Below are 22,740 nucleotides of genomic sequence, written 5' to 3' on the forward strand. Positions count from 1 at the left end.
TAGAGGCAAAATAACAATTGTTTAACTAAACATCACAGAAAATGAAATACTCATAGTCCATAGACCGTACATTTGTAGGCGATATCAAATGGCAGTTATTTGTATTCAATGCGACATTTTCAGTCCTTAGCCATTTACCTAAATACGCTGCATAGCTTACTTTTCGTAAGAAAAATCAATATAATATCATCGAGATAGTATGTATATATCTCGATGTATAATATACTGTTTATATTATAATTAATTTATTAACAAGTTATTTTTCTTTATGTGAAATTAAATTGCATGAAACGTTATAAGTAAAGAATATACATCTAGATAATGGTGCATTTGTTGAGATGAGAACCAGCCGCGTCGAGTACCAGACACATACTTCACAACTGTACTGGGCAGTTGTTAATGGCTCTGGTTTTTTAAACCATCGATTAAATACATATCTTCCATGGATGTGACATGTGTATTAAACTAAACGTTTTATTAGTTGCATTTCTTGGTTATTTATAAGATGGTATTGTTTTATTTAATTTTATTTTTGACATTCACTCAATTACAAAAATGCTGTAGTATTAAATGATTTTAAAGAAGCCCATTTGTTGTCTTTGTTCAAATATTATATACAAAACCACCAGGTAGATAATATTAAATAATATATATATGTAGTTATACTCCCTACATGAGGTGACACAGAAAAATTGTGCCAAGCTCCATTGATTACAACAAAATTAGTGATTCCTCGTGGGGGTGGTATAAAATCTCCTATAATGTGACATACATGCAATCCGACACAAAGACTGCGTACTATCAAATTAAATCAGTTCATTAAACAGAACCTCGTGTTCACTAGTCACAAACAGTCATATTTGATGTAGCGTCTGTGTGTGCATACCCTAAATGCTGTTTTAATATTCATGATTATGTTTCTGGTCCCGAATTCAAACTTTATGTGCCAAAGCCCGTTAAATCTTGTCTTTAAATAATAGATTTCTATCTCAGATGTAAGATTTATCATGTTTATTTACGTGACACAAATGTTGATATCTATAAGCTTTTAGGAACTGATTTGCTTTGCTATTCTAAATTCCGAGGTAGGTATATATGTCAGAATGGTTCAGAATTAGGTAAATGTTTCAATAATTTTAGACTTAAATTGAGAGCTTTTTACGAAGACTTTTTACAAAACTTCGAATAAATTTATTGTCTACTAGCTTTCCACCCGCGGCTTCGTTCCAAATTTCATGCAAATTGGTTCAGTAGTTAAGGCGTATGATTGAGTAACAGACAGACAGAGTTACTTTCGCATTTATAAGATTAGTATGGATCTATTATTGTCTACATTAACATTAAAATGTATAAAATATATAAAAATATTTGTTATTACAGCTTCTAAATGCTGTGACTAAATGCAAACATGCATTAATGGTTACGCGGTACGATTTTAAAAATTGTAATGTGTCTGTTTTATGCTCTATCTAATATATGTAAGGTATCTATCTACTCTGTAAAGATTATAAAAGCGAGATACTATTGACTGCCTGCAACTGAACAACAGCTGCTCTCGGAGTATAGCATATTCCTGGAAAAAATCTACTTGCGTAGGTATACTGTCTCTTCCGCGATGTGCCCTAAATTACCCAAGTAATACAGTATTTTATAAAATTCCTCATTTAAAACAAGTTTCTTTAAATAACCAAAACAATATAGTGAGTTGTGTGCAACGAGGACGTCCATATACGTTCGTCAGTTGGAGATAAAAAGTTGAAATGTTCTGAGCGATGGATAATGATCGCGCACAAATGACAGACGCCGACGGAACTACGTGATATTTCCTCTGCATACGGAATATACTAGGAGATTAATGTATTTTTAACTAGCAGAAGTCCGTAGTACTGATGCTTTCAAAGAATACCACGGTATTGGATGAATGAAGAGTCGGATTATGTAACTGCTGTTATGATTGCCAAAGTTAGTAATTCTCAGACGAAAACATCTTTTATTTCCATGAGAAAAAACGCGTGTCGAATAAAATGTGGCACATTCCATTTTTAGCAAATTATTCTTTGCAAAAAGTTGCAATCTTTAATTAGACTATTGTTTCAATATAAAGTAACGCTGCTTTCTACATACTCAATCACTCAAATATATTTAAAGCTGTAAGTAAATTATGAATAAAATAAACAAAACCAAAACTCGGTTCGCTTGGAAATCGTTTAAAATTATGCTATATTATTATTATTTAGTATTTAAGAGAACTGTTGTTTGTATAACAGTTATCTTTATATGTGAATACTTTCATCTATCAGATATTCCCACCATAATCTATCACAGTCTTTGTTGCGTTATGCGCTGCACTCTATTCAGAAAAAACTTGCGTAACTCTTATTAAATTCAAATCTAGCTCCCAATTTGTAATATCAAAGTTCCCTTACGATTGCCATCGCTAACAACATATAACACGAAAATAGTATATTGGATTGAGAAATGTCATGTCATTATTTATACCTTTATAATTATACCTTTCATTCGAAGGGCAGCTTGCACAATAGTAGGTGACTTATAACGGTTCTTTGCGTGACCACACCATTTAATGTTAAAGAAATAAACTAGGTTACTGAAACGGGTTAGAACGAGTACTACCATATTATAATTAGGGTAGAAAATTTTGTTAAGGATTGAAGCTTTTAAAATAAGAGTAGGTTTTAATTCATATTAAATTTATTTCAATAGGTGGTGCTTTACAACTGAATTCTGAATTGAATTGCTGTAGTAGCTAGCGTAAGGTCAATTTAAAATTATTTTTCTAATTGAGGTTGGAAAATATAAAATAAAATTTGATAAATTACTCGTATCCTAATACCTATGTATAAGCAATTCTTTTGCACATATGTAGTTAAGTACATATAATTATACCTAAGTATATAATAATTATTATTAGGTTAATTTAGTGCATTTATTTTAACCTATACCTAACCTGCAATTAATTACAAAAGTTATTTTATTCACTTTTACTGAATATTATTTTAATAAGAGTGTCGAATATGTATTAGTAGTAGGTTATATAATAGGTATATGTAATATGTTCATTGATCCCACCGCATTTAAAATATGAATTGCATCATACAAAAACGAACACCTTGACCTCGTTTGCTTTTCATAATTTATGTAAATATAAGCGGCCTACACATTAGAAGATGAATGAATTTTTCTCACACCATGGCGATCTGCCTTTGACATGTAAATTGTATTTTAATAATTATTCGTACTTTAAGCGTTGGTTTATTAACACTTATCGCCTCGTGGGGCCTCGCCTCGCCTCTATCACTGACTGCTGACAATAAAAGTATTAGGTAAGAGGGATAAATTTTCATTTAAATATATGTTAGAAATGTGGATCAATCTTTAACCAACTACAATTACGAGTGCTTAGTTGCTTGAATTCATGTCAAAATGTACTTCTGCTGGACGAATGGCCATCTCATAGCACAGCATGGCTCATTTACTATGCCAGAATTACACAATATAATTGTTTAATTATGTTAATGGCTTAATAAATAAACCTTTAAGTTCTCGGACTTTAATAAAGCTTTTCAAGTGCGATATTAAAGTCGATTTTTATTGTTTGCTGCTTAAAAATATTTTAAGCAATAAACAACTGAAAAAAGTATGAAAAAATAGTAACGAGTTAAAACTCTGGAATAAAATTTGAATACATGCACCTCAGGCATTAAATTGAAAAAGCACGATTTGAAGCTCACGCACCAATTTTCCAACTCAATAAACCAGTTTCCTGTGAGTAAAGAAAGTCAATTAACATTTTTATGAAAAATGTTTTATAGTCGAATTTTTAAATATTGCCAGATATAAAATGTACATGTTTTAGCGTATTCCTATTTTTAAATTGTAATCGATGTAGTTGGGTGTATTATTAGGAATTTTAGTTACTCTTATCAATATTCAATAAAAAATCAATATGTATATTAAATAAAAATTAAAAATTTGAAATTCCGTATCTTCTTGTGGGGTTTGGGGCAGATACATATCACATCTGTTTTAGAGATCAAATTTCTTTACGGGCCATTAGGTAATCAGCCTTCTGTATCCTGGCAGACTGCAGTCTATGCTTTTTGATTACTACACCGGGAATCGAACCCGGAACACCTTAGTTCTACGTCACATCTTAGTGACTGTACAAAAAAGAGATATATAAAATGTAATAAAATCTATTCATATCATATTATTCAAATCTTTGTGTAAATATTCAGCTGAAATTCTTTATTTGCTTCACTACGTTACAGGATTTAACGAGTCAAATGATCTTTTAGAGATTTGGAATTTATATTGTGTTTGAAGAATATAATATTATGTATACGTTTACCCTGTACCCAGCCGCCGATAAAAACATCGATACACACTACAAAGGCAGGATTTTCGATGGACACAAAGACGTGAAACATCTATCACATTGGATGAATTTTTGAATTTACCAACCTATACTTTATAGTGTTAATAATTTATACATACGGAAAGCGACATCATTATCGTATTAATTCCCGTTAATATAATAAAAGTATTATTCTATCTTCTTCCGAACTCCGCATATTTCGTTTCATTTTTTATTGGTTTTAGCAGCTCCACACATTCTGGAATACTACGTAATAAAAAACACATACAATCGTAAACTATATGATATATGAGGTTTTAAATCGTAAACCTTGTATTGTTTACCTTCACTTTAACGTCTCTACTTGAATGAAACAGCGGTAGGGCGGGTGCACCCACGCACAAAGACATGGCATGGCGTAGTAATGCATTCTAGTTGTGTTAATACGTTGAAATATATGGACATAGTATATGAATACATTATTGTGACATGATACAAAAATTTTATTATCATACTCAATGGGCTATTTTTTATCATATTTTTTCACAGGAAACAAATAAGTATGTAAGTAAGTAAATACATTGCCATGTAATTAATAAATATTTTATGTAGTTAAGTATACGCAAAGATGTTATTAAGCAATATATTTATTCGTAATTTTCCCTCATTATTCACTGCTTTATGTACATTAACGCATTACGCACATCAACTACCTATCCCTTAATTATTATTGAAATGAAATATGAAAATGTAATTAATCATTTACCTGCCATATATTTTCACCTTGTAAGTAAAATAATTAGACGCGAGATTTAATTAATAGGTAGCGGTGTGTTAGAGCGAAATAGGCGCCCATCACGTCTAAGACCGGTTGGGGTCAACGACCTCGCTAGAGCCTAGCCACGCTGGCTGTCTTTGGGTAAGTGTGCTTCGATGTTTTCAGCTGATACTGTTAGCTTGGGCTAATTGCACGTGACATGATAAAAAAGGAGATAAAACTCTACTACCTATAACTTCATCTAAGGGGCTGACTCAACATTTATAGAGATAATAAGGAAATTACAAAAATCTCAAGTTTTATCATTGTAACTGATTATATAATTACTACTTTTTATAATGTTGGCCTTTGGTTTTTACTTTTTGCATAACACGGCCTTGAAGTGTCCAGAAGACGAGTACACGTTGTTACGGTTTGCATTATAATAAATTCTTTATAAAATACGTTCTTGAAGTCATTTCGGCCAAAATATATGAAATGAATAGCGGGTTATGTTGCCAACATTTATTTAACATGAATATGAACTGTTAACCATATTATACGAACAAAAACTGGAAATGTCATCCGTATTGTTAAATATACGTAAAAGTTATGATAGCCTATCCAATTGTATAAAAACAACAAAAAGCTAACAGCTGCGAAGAGCATTGGCGCTTGCCAATGCAAGTTGTAGCCTGTAGGTACACCTGTTTCAATTGAGAATTTTAACGAGTATTACAGTTACTATCAATATTTAACATACTACATTCCGTAAAGTATACATAACGCCGAAATAACATGACATATTCTGTTAGTTTTGCATTTTTTATTTATATTTAACCGTTAAAATCAATAATGAACTGAGCTTTTTTAGTTTGTTTTTAAAATTCATGGTAGGTAACTACTCCAAACTTTTTCTATATAGTTACCAAAGCTTAGACTATAGAAAATTTACCGTAACAAAGCAATTAGTGTAAAATATAGTGTGAGTTACGGCTCTAACTGCGGCCAACCCTAGGGAGAGCAGCATTAGAGACCTACCTACCAATTATATAAGTGACTACCGGTCCACCCCGACTTCACCCGTGGTACAAGTTTACGTTTTCTCTCATAAAAACCATCCTCGTACTTCAAGGAATATTATTATAAAAAAGAATTGTCGAAATCGGTTCACGCGTGATGCCGTGACCAAGGGAAATAGGGATTCATTTTTATATACATATATAGAAGAAGAGATGCACACTCTCGTAATATCATATTATATGAATGTAAACAAGGTGAAAAATGTATCAAAAAAATAGTATTTTTTCCACCAATTTCATATCCTTTAGCCAAAGAGCACGGTAAAGAAGAGAGTCCGACAGATAATATTAATGCCATCATCATAACCACAAATAGAAACTAAATTTTGCTATACTTTCATGTAATTTAAAGGTCTTATTAAAACATGAATACATTATCTAGAACGTTACATACATTTGATACAACCGACATAAGAGTATAAAACAGAATGACCACAAAATAGAAGCCCGCAACGACGCACCTATATTTGTGTTAGAACTTAATCCGCTTTCGAGGCAATGTAAACATCGTTTTATTCTCATCCTATGGTAAGTCGCTTAAGGTAAACTGTGTTTATAAAATATACCCACGTGCAAAATTTATGCTTAGAACTTGACGAATATCAACGAAATAAATGACAAATTTCGTTTGGGAACGCATTTACCATCCTTACTTTATGCCAGTTCAAAATTATCAAAAATATAACTTGAACCTCTGTATGCTTCTTCTCATTTCAATTATATTCTACTATAAATTCTTCCAATCCAATCCTTCCATCACCACGACAATATTTTTCTCTTCTTTCTTAGAAGTATATAGGTAATTATATTTATTAGACTGTTAATATAAGTACAAATATAATAAACTAGGTAACAATTTGTTGAAGCATTTGCTATCACAGCTTTTACAAGTCTGTCCCAGGATGTTAAAGTTATCTGATTGGCTTTAAGCTAGGCCGGCAAGTTGATCAGAACGAGTCAAAGCTAGCTAGTTTCTTTGATGCGAAGTTCAACCCAGTTTAATATTTTTTTATGGAGCTGGATAAGGAATGTAGTCTGCAAGGATGGCATAGCTAGACTGAGTTTTATCTATTTATATGGTGAGGTATGCTTGACTGTTATGAGCTGAACGTTTACAGCTCGTCTGTGGTAAAGCAAAAAATTATACGTTTTTAATCTAACAAGACACGACGTGCGTGACTTTGTCCCTGAGATGTTCAGATTAATAAACAAAAGAACTTCACCAGTAATAAATCATCATCCTGTTTTTCAATTGCTGTGTTCTTAATGGTTTAGATTTAATTTCTTTCTTATCTTTTCAAAAGATTTCTACATGTCTTTGCATAATTGTGATAAAAAATATACTTTTCGAATAGTATTGGTGTAGATAAATTTTCTTTAGACACTATTACCCAGTTACGCGAAGTTTATATTGCCAGCATAACATCAGCGATAAATCAAGCAGGCTGGGAACCAATTTCTTTGATGGAAAGAGAGCTCGATTGTTTATAAAAGCGTTTTGTTCAACAGTACCTACCTACTTACGTCTAGTGCATTTTGTACAGTGAGAAAGGGTCAGGAAAAATCTTTACGTAGAGTTTTTTTTTTTTATTTTAAACATGAAGTGTCTGAAGTAGTTACAGTCTAATGGATTAGCATAGCAGCCCAGAAAGTCAAACTTGCGTATTAATAACAAAATGAAATTGAAAAAGATTAAGAACAAAATTATACATTAAGTATCAGTTGCACACGTTTGTATCTGTTAGCTCCATAGATTATTACAAGCACTGTATGATGTTGCTTACAACCCTGGGGATTATAATATGCAAAGTAGATAGCCGTGCGACTGAATTCCGCTATTCAATCGTGATACTGCGAAGTCATCAATGTGAAATGCGCTAAACATTACACGGTTGCCGACAATGGACACACAATAGTAATTTTACGGTGCGTTTGCGAGTTATAGATTTTTATACTTAAATTATGTGGCAGTTTGTGCGTCTCAAATTCAATTAATTTTTCGTTGGTTTCCCGTTTTAACAAACAGGTTAAATACCTAATGCTTGGAGTTAATTTGACACGCGCAGTTGGTAAGTTTCCGTATGTTTATTTTAAATATTACAGTTACTCACAGACATGTTACATGTCTGTGCAGTTACTATTAGGTATTTATTATTATAGGAATACCTTGAAAAATGCATAGCTAAATTATTTGACTCTGACAAAGGTCTATTTTTTGTTACCTAATCGTTTTGCATTTTAACATACAGATGCAGGTTATTAAGCATCAAAATTTTCGAATTATACATTTAAGTAATTTATACCTATATACTTAATTCTTTTTAATAAGATTATTTCGTACGTAAATTCAAATTTAACAGTTAAGTACACTTCAATAATACATTTATGTATCAACATAACTGTCTATTTCAACCTGTTTTTAAGAGTCAACACCCTCATAAGAATAAATCGTTGTAAGTCAAGAATTGGCATTTTCCAATAAATAAATTATAATCCAGGGAAAGCGCAGAATTTATTTAAACTCTATATTTTCAATGTTTTCCTAAAACACAAATAAAAGTTCGTTCTATAATTTATAGTACTTAACCTACCCTATACACGGTAAAACATTATGTTAGTTGTGTGTGTGTACCATTAAGTTAATAAATACTTCTCAAATAGAAGAAAAATCTGAAATCTCCATCAGTATCGGCTTTTTGAAGTGAAACTTCTTTATCGGGGCTGGAAAAAAATTTAGTGTAACATTTTTTCGTTACGCGTGACATTTTTCCGTTACGCGCCATCTTTTTCTTATCCCTACCACGCGTGATTCGACGTATTTCTGTAAAGTTGCATATAGTAAATTATATTTTGAAAAATAAGGTCATAAAAAAGTTTCACTTCTTACGTGTGTACTAGTACACGCACATATTTTTATTTTTCAGTATTTTGCTTTGTTCACAATCATACCCGTAACCTAACCTTTTTACCAATTGCTGAAGTAAAAGCCCAGTCAGGTTAGACATTTGAAATTGCAAAACTCCCGTCAGCGATTTCATTGCTCTTACCTTTAGGGAATAGTAAATTCAAAATGGCGATCTGTTAGTAGTTTCCGCAGTTTCAGCCTTTGTTATTGTTTGAGTAGAACTAAAAAGATAAAAAGTACTAAGTTTCACTGTAACTACATCAAAAATTACACAATTGAAATTAATAATTTGTACAGTACACGGTCAGGTAATGACTGGGTATTGAGCCGAGTCCATGATGTAACTGTTGCGTGTAATAATATAAAAAATGAGGTGCTTTCTAGCCTCGTCCCCTTTTCTACTAATGGCCAAATTTTAATCGCCAGATTAGAGCCTACTATAAACAGTCGAAAGAACACAATTCATTTCACTTCTTTCTTCACATAATTGTCTGACGTTTGTGTACTAAGTCAGTTTTTTTTTGTTTATATTATTTAAAACTATTGTAGACGTAACATTAGAGCTCTTTCGACGTATATTAGGATGTGAATTGTGAGAGAACTGCCTCAGTGCCTCGATGTACATCTATTTACGTGATATTTCTAACTTTATTTTTATTGTTACCAATCGCCACTTCACTTTTCTTTGCAATCGAAGCAATAAGGTCTCATGTTTCGCTTTTATTGTAAACGCCGATCTTTTGTACTAAATCCCAGACTGCGGTATTATGATCGAATGGTACCGATAAATTTAGCCTCATTACGACGCCATCTTAGCCCGTCGAACTTCGCTCGTGCATATTCCCCTAGTACTCATGCAAATTTTGCCGAATGAGTGGATGGGCACTTAAAACATATTGCAGGTATTTTCGTTTAAAAAAATCTATTGTCCGATTATATTATATTCTGTTGTAGTTTTGTAAGTTTTAACCTATTGATTTTAACAATACCCAAAAGCTATTTTACCCATGGAAAATACAATAAGCAAATAGAAAAAATAGAATAACATTCTAATATTTAGGTCAGGAAGCAAGAGGGTATCTGAATGGTATGTATGTAGTTATATAATGGTAGTTAAGTGCTTATTTTCTACTATTTATCGCATATATAATCCAGTATCTTCCTACTACCCTAATCCTATTACTACATGATTTTCACTAAGTATGTTTTTCCTAAGTAAGAATTTACATATAAAATTTAAAAAATACTCTTTGTTATTATAATAATAGTAAAGATAGTTTTAGTAAAATACTGTTTGTAATGTTCCATCAAGTTCAGCTCGACGAATGAAGCAGTTAATTAACCTGAACTTGAGATAGCTGTATAAGTTGCGTCAAATAAGATGAAGAAGATATGAGAAAACTTTACCGAATGCATAATACGTTCCTTCCCCGCAGTATTGGCTTAGAATTGAGATAACTTTCCTTACCCCGGTAAGGATATGAGCGTAGCTAGCTCTAAATATATTATAAGGAAAAGGCAAAAGGATTTCGGTGTCACGCCATTGGTCAAGCGGCAAAATATATTGAGATAATATTTTACCAAAGCGTGCCTTAGAATATAGAAACACATAATGATACATTAAGTTTACTACATTAATCTTTGCATTTAGTTGGTGATTTATCAACTTCCAAAAATGCTCTACCACTAATCTTGTCTATAATAATTTATGTTATACCTAGTCTAGTAAATACATTATTAATGAATTTAATAACGGCGAATTAATAGCATTTGTTAATTTAGATAATATAAGCTGGTTTTAATTTAAATGATTTATTTATAAGTTTAAAAAAAAACAAATTATTACGTGTTGTTATGTGTATCGTAATGAATATATGTCAAATGAAACATTGTCAGCATTTAAATAAGCATGGATAATTTAGTTTCCAACAAAAGTTTACACAATAGAACTCACTCATAATAAGAAATGTTCTGATTGAAAATTTCACACTTGGTTAGACGCTAAGAGTTAAGAGTGTCTGCATTGTGTTAGCCGGCTCCTATATAGAGTCACGGATCTGGCGCATACTGCTACAGTCAAGAGAACTTAATTGAAGTTGGGTGTGGTCGACCACTGCATGAACATATGCTCCCCGTTTCTCGTTTGCTATGCTAATAAAGCCAGGGTCTAGCGATTGTTGTGATTTGTGAGATTGTAAGCTAACTGTACATTTTATTTAAATATTCATCTTTAATGATGTTTTTGTGATAGGTACAGGTTTGTAGCGTTATTTAATAGCAGCTAATTCGTTTATTCGTTTATATGTTAAATAAATTTTAAACATTTTATTTTATTTATTTCCTTCAAATTTTATGTTTCTTATATTGCATTGGTGAAACTTACTACTTACGAGAGATAAAGATTAGAGACATTAAATTGGTACAAAATACATTTATCATTTTATTGGATTCAGATTCATAGATAATAATAGATCCACATTTCCAAATGCACATCAGAAATGTACATACTTAGTATTCAATACATCACAACGTTATTATCTAATTTTTATAACGGTAAAAAAAACAACGCAACGTGTAATATATTGGAGTAGACAAAAAAGGTGTATGGCCATGTCATGGCCATCATTGTTAAGAACAAACCTTTGAACAAATGATGTTTCGCAATACGAATATTGAATCTTGGTAAAGTGTAGAGTCACTGTATAAAGACATTATTGGGCAGAACATTATTAATAACATTAGAAAACATACAAAATATTATAACCATTTTTTAAGGAATAATATGTTCATCTAAGGTGTTCATCATATTGATGAGTTCTGACTTCTGAGTGAGGTGTCATAACAACAAAAGAAGCTGCACAATAGTTAGGTTTTCATGTGAAACCTAAACGCATTGTATGCTTAAAAGTACATAATTGTATGTATAATATTTTTGCTAATTTCCAAGACAAAACAATGATGCCATGAGAAATCATTGTACAAGTAGGTTAACTCGTTATCCAATCATCGTGTTCTAAATTTCTTGGAGGCTGTAATAAAATTTCCAGAAAATTCCTAAAGCGTTTAGAGGCGGAGTGTCGTCTTAAGGCTATTTGCAATGGCTTATTGACAGCAAACAACGCTGTTCGCAAATACGCTCTTCGCCTCGACTATAGGTACAGATGCAATGTCTTTATTCGACTAACCTCTTACACGGTAAACACTATCTTGAATTTCCCTTTGTTTAATATGGTTTTATCTTGTTTACTATACATTGTTTACCATACAATTTTTTCTTTTTATCCTTTTTATTTGGCACTTATGAATGAAGAGTTTATATGTACATATTATCATAATATCTTCACTACCCATATTTTGATCTGAACTATTAAATAAACAGATTGGCTTCTACATAATTGAATTAATTTTTATAGAGCATAGAGCTAATCCACAAAGTTCAAAGGCTCTATTCGAACTTCGAGTTGTCTATGTAGATATTGTATAATAAATATGTGTTAGTAATTAGACAATAATATGTTAGAAAATTAAATTTATTTACCCGTATACCCTTTTGGAGGCATGTATAACTTATAACTTTACAATATTATTTCATTTGTTTTCTATATGTTACGATATCGCGTCTCCTCGTTTCTTTTCCTTCACAGCCTTTTGAGCTGTACTATATAAACGCACTTGTATTAACTTTGTAAGAATAAAGAGTAGGGTAATTTATACCTGTCGCTTGAACTTTGATGTTACGTGTCATCCAATACATTACGGTGACACGGTGTTATTGTACCTGCTCTATCTAAGTACCTATAACGTTTACAATATTGCGTGCACTCAGCCATATTAATTCACAGGGAATAAGCAGATGTCCTTGAAATTCACATGAACCGAGCATGTACCTATGGTATCAATTTATCACGAAATTACGTACATAGGCCGGCTGCCGCGACAAGTGCTCGGACCGGGCATCGAACCGGCTCGCAGCAGGTTTGGCCCGCCTTGACCACTTCATATCCGTCAATTGAAATTATGTAACGAAGATGTTTATGCTTCAACGAGATTGTGCATTTTGTTTACGGAATAAGTGTAACACTGAAAAAAAGGCCCTGAAGTCAACTCTACCTTTTGCACTTGTTCACTTCACCAATGAGAATGTTTAAAAGATTTAATAGAAAAAAAGTTGACATTATTATTATTTATTTATTTGGTCAACCAACATTAATTGTTTACAGTGATTCTTACAATATAAATATTACATGCATAAAGATATTATGTTCTTGCCGAAAGTAACAAATAATTAAAGGTTAACACAGCATGCACCAATTAAACAGAGCTATTTCTTAAAAGTACAATACAGACAATAGACATGTTAATATTATTATTAAATAGATGGAATAATTTAATTAATAGGCTGATAACAATAATTTACGTTTTTAATTTATGAATTTCTTTTACTATAGAATGGAGCTTGTTGGGTGTGGACATTCAAAATAGATAAGGCATTTCAGCCTAAAATATAGGTATATTTTATTTATACTACAAGTCCATAATAAGTTAATTATTGATTAATTGATTATGCTTAAAACCTGATTGAAAGGTGTTTCATCGAATAAATAAAAATAATTTATTCACAAGGCACATCATTTTAAAAGTTAATAATTAAAAACGCACATTAAAGGTATGATAAAAAATGTAAAAAAAACATTTTTTTATTTAATTTAATAATAGAATAAATCAATATTGATCTACTTGACTTAAATTTATTTCTGTGTTACTTAGATTTATACAAATTTTTAAAAAATCCAAACGTAACGTACTTCGAGAGTGTTAGAAAAGATGTTAGAGGTAGAACTGGTTGAGTTAGACAAAAAATAACAGGTTATGAAGATCTTTCGGTTTGGTAATATTCTGCGCTCGTAGGTACGTACTAGACAATCAAATTCCCATAAAACTCAATAGTTACAGTACTAAACGTGTAAATGAACCATGTAAATATCGCATTTGAGGTTTCCCATCTCATTAGCGGCGCCGCAACAGCTCTCTTCTGCAAACACTTGACGCCTACAAATGGCGTTTCTTGGTCTTACTTCTCAGTACGTCTGCACTCTAATTTACAGTACAAACGTAATTTCAAAACACTTATCCGGACAGCTTAACACGAGCAACCCATTAAGTTTATAAGACAGAATTAATAGTTTTAACGTAACACTGATTAGTTACTGATATTAAAATAATTTCTAATAATCATGATAACATACATTCTGCAGTTTGTATACTTCTATGCTTGCTATAAACGGCTGAACTGTTCTTGATTTATTTGAGAATAGTGATTAAACCTTGGAAAAGGTCATAGGAGACTTTTATCACAAGAATAAAACTTGAAGGGGCTCTTATAGAGGGCAGAAATTTGTATAGGAAATAGCTGGGGCGCAATAATATGGTGTGCACTGTGCACGCGAGCGGGTCCGTGGGTGGATGACTAGTCATATGGGTACTATATACATATATATAGACGCAAATTACATAAATAGATAAAGTAATCAGTATTTCTGTAGAAATAAATTAATGAGATAAAGACGAAACAATGAATGCAACATTCTAGTTATTATTCATAAAATTCAGTATTATTTCGGCGATTAATTATTTGCAATTAAAACATTTCGAACAACTTCACGGGTTCACTAACAATTTTAATTTGCGAGACACAATTATGCATAATTAATGCGCCCGTAACCATTTATATCGAACGTGTCGCTGATAATTTTCATACCAACGGTATAGTATATAGTTTAATTAATAGCTTACCATATCACGTTTCACAATAGCCGTGGGAAGTTTAAAACAATCGTTGGCAGACATTTTTATTTTCACCGAGCGTTTCCCATGTTACCTGGAAGCCTTTCTTTGATCTTATATCATCTGTTTCCTTTCGGTTCGTACTTGGTTTTATTATGAATTCCTTTATTCATCATACTGTATGCATATATTTGTATAATTTCCATTCGAATGTTACTTTTGTGAAGTGTTGTATTGTACATGTATTCTCATGAAGTTGCTAAGTTTCAGAATAATTAAAGTTATACCGATGTATTTCAGGATTGTATTTCGAACAATTTATACGTTCCTCTTCGTAAATATTAAGAAATATATTTTAGAGGATAGTGACTAGTCTATAACGAAATTTACTTATAATAGAGAGCGAAAACCATGTTAATTATAAACAACAATGTAATATGGGCCTTTATTTTAAAATAACATAACTGCTGAATTATGTAAAAGCGCAATTAAGATTTATACATAAGTCAACCAAGTTACAAGATAACAGTTTCTCTTGTTAGCATATATATTGAATATTGGCGTATTCATCTTTAAAAAATAATTAAATGTACTGTATGAATTTCAAATAGAAAATACCTAATTATATTACGTACATTGCGTGACCATTTGAGGCCTACTATGATATGAAAATGAAACCATTCTTAAATAATAAATTAACATTACTTTTTTAAATTTAACAATGTTATTGCTGGCGAAAATATTCAACCATAAACTTTGTCCCAATGACGCTAAATTTTGGGTGTGTTCTAGAGTTTTTTCACTATAAGTACCTACAAAATACAAAATATAATGTAACTTATGTTTAATACAATACTAATATGTATTGGTATTTTATATTTCCGCGCCCGTAACAAATATTTAGAGAGTTTTTATTAAAATTTTATCCCCATTTTATTGTAATCCTTTTATATTGAAACGGACTAGTGAATAAGTAATCCACCACATTTACTGCGTAGTAGGATTAGCGGAGCACTCGCTAATTCCTAAAAATAGAAATAGGATGAAATAATTCTTCATTCTAAAGCTTATTTAATATAAAATAAATAGAATTTAATCTACGTTAAAAACCAAAAAAACCTACGTCGTCGCATCACGTTACTATTTTAAGTTTAAACTACCTAAATTCATATAGGTAGGTATTATGTACTAAGGTATCATTCATGATACTTCTTTATATACATATGTTGAATAAAGAAGTTATTCCGACAGTAAACACAAACAAAAGTATGCAATTCAAAAATAGGATAATTCTCAATTTATAAATTTCTCTACAATTCGATTTAAAAACACTTGTTATCTCAAAAAACTAAACTCTGTTTGTGCTAAATGTTGGAAGTAGAGCAATGTGAGGATACATTAAATAAATCAGAGCGAAATGTCTTCGGTGAGGCCGCGCCGCACATGTTACTTAAGCATGGTGAGAATTTTAATCTGGAACGGAGGCGACCCCTCGTAAGTGGTACAAAGTAACCACGCTTCGTTGACTTCAGCTATATTAAGGATGAGAAAGCGCATACGTTTTAGTGACAAAGAAAGGGTTTGTTTTTAGACGTTTAATCAACGCCCGACAGTTCTGGGCAGTTTCATCTTTCGCAACAGAATGGATGTCTAAGCTGGGCACTACGAAAATTATACGTACAAACCAAACGTAGCTTTTAAATGATTATTTATCAAAGTTTCAATCATCAAAGGTAATGATTTTTTAATGTTCCGCGATCTCTTTTACAGTTTGTTTATCCTGTTAACACTTTAATCGACTCGTTTCCCTTGGGAAGATAGCATTGTGAGGAGCAGTCGAGTTTTTTTTTGTTCAAGCTAGACGCTCACAACTTGACGGTAATATCCGTGTTAATGAAATTCCGTCGTCGAGAATTGAATTACCGTTAAAGTATTCAAAGGCTAACTTAGTAAATAGGAAAAGTAAACATTTTAGAAGTGGAGTGTGGACGCGAGCGAACTTTAATTAGTACCTAATACGTATTATGATTACGTACAATATCATAACCACAAATCGGGCATTAAAAGAAAAGGTCACAAAATCAGGTCAAAACGTTGGCCGTTGGGGTAAAATAAAGTTATAGTCTAGATTAATTTATTAAAGCACACGAAATGTTTTTGTAAGTCGTTACGCGGTAGAGTTACATAACATTCAGAGGCTGAAAATCAATTTATCCAACGGCCCAATACCAGCTTTATATTTACTTTTAAATAACGGATACGATTTTAATAATGTGATGTGTATCGCTCGCTCTATTAAAATATTGTATCTTATCGCAGCAGCGAAACAATATTGCCTCTCATGAGAATACTTGATGCTATTTTTTCTTATATAAATTGATCTGAAGTTTTTATAACGACACTGAAATATTATTATTTCATTTTTTATTAAAACGTTTTCAAGATAAGATGATTTGTAAGCTTGTAAGTTATACGTAACCAAGCATCGCACGATAGGCATCAGGCAAAATGTCGGCACATTTGTAAAAGGATCTGCACAATGCATATTTGGTATTTTGTTCTCAGAGGTAGGTCGCAACCGTGAGATCGAGAGCAATGAATACATCTCCAAGAAATTATAGCCCGACGAAAAGAAAGCGATTCATTTATTTGCGTTTTAAAATCCTACTTGAATAGATTTGAGATTCAGTTTGTTCAGCTAAATAACACATTAACTACTTGGAGCAAAAAATATTCATTTATTATACATACATACAAATTACTAATTAATATTTTTTGTTCGTAGTTTTATAGGTAACATACATATTGCCTGAAAAAGCATTATGTAGTTTAACATAACACTGTGAATATTATCGTAATCGTTATGTATTACAAACCATGGCCCAGTTTCAATTGGTGTTATTAATACCTGGCCACAAGTAGAGTGATGTGATAGAGTTTAGTGTCAAAGCTATTGTGTAATATTATTACAAGAATTCCAGCTAGTTTCCGTTTATTGCATTAACATTGCTCGTTCCGCTTTATTTTGTAATTGTTTGAATCGGTTGGTTTCACTTTTCTGCCATCACGAATAATTATGAGCTTTGAAATCATTAATGCACAATGCATGAAAAGCGTGGGAAAATAAATGTAACACTATACTGAACTTTTTGTGTTTAACTACTGAATAAGCGAATAACTGAACTGAATGAACGTATTTATTCTTGGCGGTTTCAAATTTAAACAAACAAAATATTATGTCGCAAAAATATTTAATTCAAAATAACATCACGAAACAATTATTACTAGTCCCATAAGCTAGAAACCAATTAACTTCTTACGTAACTCTGAAGTAGTACAAAGCTAATTAGAGATGTGTTTTATGAATTTTAGAGATGTGTTGAATTTTTTATATATTTATTTATTATTTCACGTTCCTTATATGCTTTTTTAAGTAAACTTGCACTTATAAATTTATAAAGAATAGAAAAAATTCGATCACGAGGCGGGACACGAACCCGCATCCTTCGCGCCATTCCGATCGAATTTTTTCTATTCTTTATAAATTTATATTTATAAAGCATTTGAATGCCATAAAACCAAAAATATAAATTCAACAAAAAAAAACTTGCACTTTCTTCATGAATTTGTTTAAATTATTGTGTGTCACACGCAAGTACCTAAACAAATTAGATAATGATAATATCTTACAAGAATTATTAATAATGAAAGTTAATGTTGAATACGATTTTAAAAAGAAAATTCGTGTCGCACGAATTTGTATATTTCATCGGATTAATTCATTTTAGCCGTAGCCGCGCTACGATAATTGTAACCGCCACGATGAAAATATGCAAATATTATTTTCTTTGGATGGACATAATATTACAACTTAAAAAATTCGTACACCAATCCTTCTAAAAATAATATAATTCCCATTATAAATCAATGTTCAAATTTTTTAGCACTATAGTCACACCTTTTTGTGAATATTTCACACGGATCTAAAAGGAATGTTACATTTTCTATGAATAGAGCTTACCTTTTTTCTAAGAAACAGCCGGACAATCCCAATTCGTATATGGGTCCCGAGGTCCGCAGTTGTTAAAATTGCCGCATTCCACTACAGCCGGGCGTGAGGCAGACGCAGCCTCCTATCTGGACCGGTTGTTTACTACCGCGCTGGACATCCAAACGGACATTTAACCGGAAATCATCACTTAAACACCTATTGAAACACTATGATTGTCTCATCGGTGTGACAAATCATGGCTGCACGATGTTTTTGAATGAGATCGTCCGCGATCAATGTGCCAGGTGAGCGGGCGACGAGTAGCAGGTAAATCTCGGCGGGCGACGCGCACGGTACTGCCGCGGCGGCGACGCCAGCGCCCTCCCGCGAGCCGCGCGCAAGCGCCACACCTCGCCGCTCGCCTACCACTCGGAAAAGTCAACTACATAAAACCTTTACACATATCTATACTAAAAACAATTTTTGTATGAAGTCTGAGCTCTTGACGTAACAAGCCCTCTAACTGCAATGGGATAAGCATCCTCACGCAAACGAGTATCTCTACCGACTGCAGTACCGAAACCATTATGAATAATTTAATACGTTTAAATAGAATGCAGTGTAGCTGCAGCGATGGCCCATGAAAGTTTTTAGGGAAATTGAATTAGATTTAAGAGGATTCACATTTTCTTACATAACGTGGGTGTTGCAAAGCTGCGAGAGTATGTCCATCTACATAATTAATAAAAGTTGCTACAGGTTTGACCTACTTTGTAGTCCACACAAATATTTAACCGAGTGTGGGAGTGGCATTTCACCCTCACGAAATGTGCCGCGGTGTCTATGCAACTGTGATGTTAGGTCACATTCATTTTACACTCTATATATTTCAGCCACAGAGAGACATTAACGAGCTCTAGAGATATTGTGATTACTACGGTATAAAAGTTTTGAAGAATATACGGTACCTACACAGTGATTAAATAGTAAAAAGTGTTATAAATTATAAATAGTTTTAATACAACACATCATTGAATTACGTACCTTAGCCTTAAAATTAAAACATCTCTCGATTATAGATCGTACCTACGTAATCAGTAACCACAGGTCGAAGAAAATAATTAATAAAGGTGGCATATTTAACGGTAATCAGTATTATCATACAAATACATGTATTTTCTTTGGTTGTTTCAAGAATTAAATTTAGGAATAACTTCGCAATAAATTGTAATTGATCTAATCTATAATATAAAAACGAATCGCAAAATGTGTTGGTACTTGGTAATCGCAACTCGAGATAGTCGAGAACGGCTGAACCGATTTCGTTAATTCTTTTTTTATTATATTCCTTGAAGTACGGTACGAGGATGGTTCTAATGGAGAGAAAACGTAAACATGTACCACGGGCGAAGCCGGGGCGGACCGCTATACCTATTACAATAATTAAAATAATATAACTAATAATTATTAAAATATAATTTTTATTAATGTTTACAGAATTATTTAGTTTATAAAATTATTATTAAACTGATTCACAATACGTAAAACGACTTTGACATTTTTTATGTATGGCGCTCTATTTCTCGGGGTTTCGCTAAACCTTTGCTACGTCTGTAGCTATTTTATTTCAGGACTAGAAGATAGAAGTTTCAGGGCAACCAAAGGGCAACATATAATTACCTGACTGCGACAGAAGGAAGGAGGTAGTGAGCGGGCTATAGATACATATTACATATAATTAATAACCACAGTGGTGCCTGCAAAATAAAAAGATAAGGGTGGGTATATTTTTATTTACCTTTGTGCAATATGAAATGTAGATATCGAATGAATGATTGTAAAAAGACCAACAAACAAAACAAAAAATTGATAGAAAATAATAGTTTAAATTAATGAACTGAAAAGAGAAACACAATACCACTTTATGATGCTGAAGGCGTTTGAGTTTTGTACTATAGAATAGAATTATAGATTACACTGGTCAACAATGATTTTGTTGCCCTGGATGTGAAAGTGGTTTCGAATAATTTAATGCATATTATATATAAAACTATTAATGGTTTTGGTAGATTGGCTCTAGTTTTTTTTTATCCTAATTTTCTTATTAGACTCTAAAACGCAGCATGAAATAGAAGGTATATTTGTTTAACATCATTTATTTATTACAAAGTTTTAGTTATTGTTTTGTTTTAGTATTTAATTAATTCAAATGGATATAAAAATAGAGAAAAATCATTAAAACTTATGAAATAGTTCAAGGAAATAGATTTTATAAGCTTCTCTTCTTAGTTAATTTTGGGACAATAGTTTTGTTATGGACCATCAGTAACCTGCCATCATGCGACGATCCCATATACCCTGATACCTTTATTCCATAATTTTTACTTCTTTTTCAATGCGTTCTTCCTGATTCTCACAGAAATTTCGCAGATTTACTGGATATCTATCCAGGACACTGTGGGGAAAGTGTAGCTTTATTTGCTCATAAAATAATGAAGTTTTTTAACAACTGTTGTGCAATTTCTTTATAATTTGGTGTTTTAAATTTACCTTAACCAATACTATATCTCTCCATAATTTACATTCAGCATCAGTTATAAAATTTTGTTAAATTTTCATCTTTTATACATTTTCGACACGCCCGTCCTGTAGGGCCGTCGGGTATTCTTCTTATACTTCTAGATTCCCTCAAAGACCTAAATTCTCACATTTATTAATTATTCTTAATGAATTTGCTTTGTCTAATTCTATTAATAAAAACATCAAGGGAATTTTGTATACCTATCCACTTTGCTGACCAAGTGCTACTGGGTTTCTTCAACTCAATACAAACCGAACATTGTTGTTCATAAAAATGATTTTTTTACAGAAACCATTTATTATTCTGATATTCTACATTCAGTTTTAAAGAATAGGGTTATGTCTGAGCGAATAAATGTGCAGAAAACGTAATTCACCAAAAAAAAATAAACACTTGTTAGTAACCCGTATTCTGAAGGGCCGTAAGAAAATTTAATATATGAAAATCCAAATTATAAAAAAACTAGAGCCAATTAAATAATTTTAATGATTACATTCGCAAACTGGGTTCTTAAAATATATAAATCTGTAGAAATATCCAGGGCAACAAAAAAAAATAGTTTTTTTGTTGAGCTGTGTTATCTATATTTTATACTAGCTATGCCCTGCGGTTTTACCCGCAGTGCTCCACTTCTGTTGGTCTTAGCGTGATGATAACATATGATATGATATGATATGATAGCCTATAACCTTCCTCGATAAATGGGCTACAAAACAAACAAACAAACAAACTCTTCAGCTTTATAAGATTAAGTATAGATCACATCTTCTTCTTTTTGTTAATAGATAGCTCCACCCAGCAGAGGGAGTCCACCAATGTCCAGAGTAAGTGAGAGAGTCGGGAAATTTATTAATTAAATTAAAGAAAATACAACTGATATTATTGTAAGATTTAACATTTGGAACTGGGTAAAAAAGTCAGAATAAGTATTGAACCCACTTGGAGCTTGGAGCAGTGATTAGTAATTACATTTTAAAGGGGATTTTTGGCCCGTTGGACGACACTTTGAGAGGGGCATGAAATAAGGTTTGTCAGCGTAAAAATGTTCTTTGTTTCATATTATATTCCACAGTTCCGAGAACCAACACCAAAGAGTTGTATATACTAATATTATATTATTGATTATTGACCAACACATTCACACGCGGACTTGTCACTGCTGTCGCGGATAGTCGCGTACGCAGTATGAATGGTAGCCTTTAGCAGCCAAGCCTCTATTATTTGTCTCTGTGAAAAAATGACACTGACATATTTCATTGTTG

At 32.1% G+C, this 22,740-nt stretch overlaps 1 protein-coding gene across 4 annotated transcripts in view; it reads right to left on the bottom strand.

Annotated features, from left to right (window-relative positions):
* LOC149908868 (protein turtle-like) overlaps positions 1-19,334 on the bottom strand; it is a 51,095-nt gene extending 31,761 nt beyond the window's left edge. For 3 of the 4 annotated variants that reach the window (XM_090120450.1, XM_090120451.1, XM_090120448.1), the window contains exon 1: positions 18,928-19,334. The gene's annotated coding sequence lies outside the window, so the exon portion shown is untranslated. The remainder of the gene's footprint in view (positions 1-18,927) is intronic. The other variant, XR_016458655.1, reaches the window with a different exon arrangement.
* Positions 19,335-22,740: the final 3,406 nt, after the last annotated feature.

The sequence above is a fragment of the Colias eurytheme genome, chromosome 4 (genome assembly GCF_061535395.1).
Source record: "Colias eurytheme isolate Ceu_HAF_F1 chromosome 4, ilColEury1 Martin Lab GWU primary, whole genome shotgun sequence".
NCBI lineage: Eukaryota > Metazoa > Arthropoda > Insecta > Lepidoptera > Pieridae > Colias > Colias eurytheme.